Raw genomic sequence first — 938 nt, forward strand, 5'->3', positions numbered from 1 at the left:
TGGAACAGCTGATCGGTCCTAAAATGTCACTTTTATCAGACTTTGTGAGTGCGATCTCACATTCCACAAAGTCCAATAGAAGTGACATTTCAGGACCGATCAGCTGTTCTGCCCTGGACCAGCTGACAAAGCATTGGAGTTCTTCGCCTTTCGCTAGTCACATATTTCAACGCCGAAAGACTGGGTGTGGTTAAGTTAAAATGTGTAACCACGTGAACGGTCACACAATCCAACCCAGTCACAATCTTTGATAGAACACCGGTGTGAGGGCGTGGCTGCGGTGCCATTGTCTTCAATGCACCACCACGCCCACTCCCGCCCCAGGACACAGGGGGGTTAAGTGTGCAATATAGTGTGTTCCAGTAGACTCCCGCCCCAGAACACAGGGGGGTTAAGTGTGCAATATAGTGTGTTCCAGTAGCTACCGCTCTGGAACGCACTGTAATTTGTGTGAATAAGCCCTAAAACACCTTTATACCTGGACATGCATTGCTGTAATTATCTTCTATATACACTGTGGCTCCTCTGACTGCTGTAATCTCAAATGCTCGTTTACACCCTTGCCTGGAATGCAAAGAATCACATACACAAAGTCTCCTTGCGTTCTGGGGTGGGAGGGGGCGTGGCAGTGCCATTCATGTAATTTGAATTTCAGACACACACCCTGCCCACAACAAATAGTGCCTGCACAATTCATGTCATCAGCTGCACCAGAACGCATGGTAACACAATGCCCTGCGTTCAAGTGTGGTGCAATCGCAAACAATTGTGCATGCATTATTGTTTGCGAGCAGGGAGTGTATCTGGAATTCACTCCCTGCCCGCAAACAATCTGGAATGGCAGATTGAGAGAGAGAAGGAGAATTTGTGTATGTAATTCCTAGCATTTTTTTTGGGGGGGGGGGGGGGTGGGTTGCGGGGGGGGGGGATGGGGGGTC

Source organism: Nanorana parkeri, unplaced genomic scaffold (genome assembly GCF_000935625.1).
Source record: "Nanorana parkeri isolate BGI_ZX_2015 unplaced genomic scaffold, ASM93562v1 scaffold129, whole genome shotgun sequence".
In the NCBI taxonomy this organism is placed as follows: Eukaryota; Metazoa; Chordata; class Amphibia; order Anura; family Dicroglossidae; genus Nanorana; species Nanorana parkeri.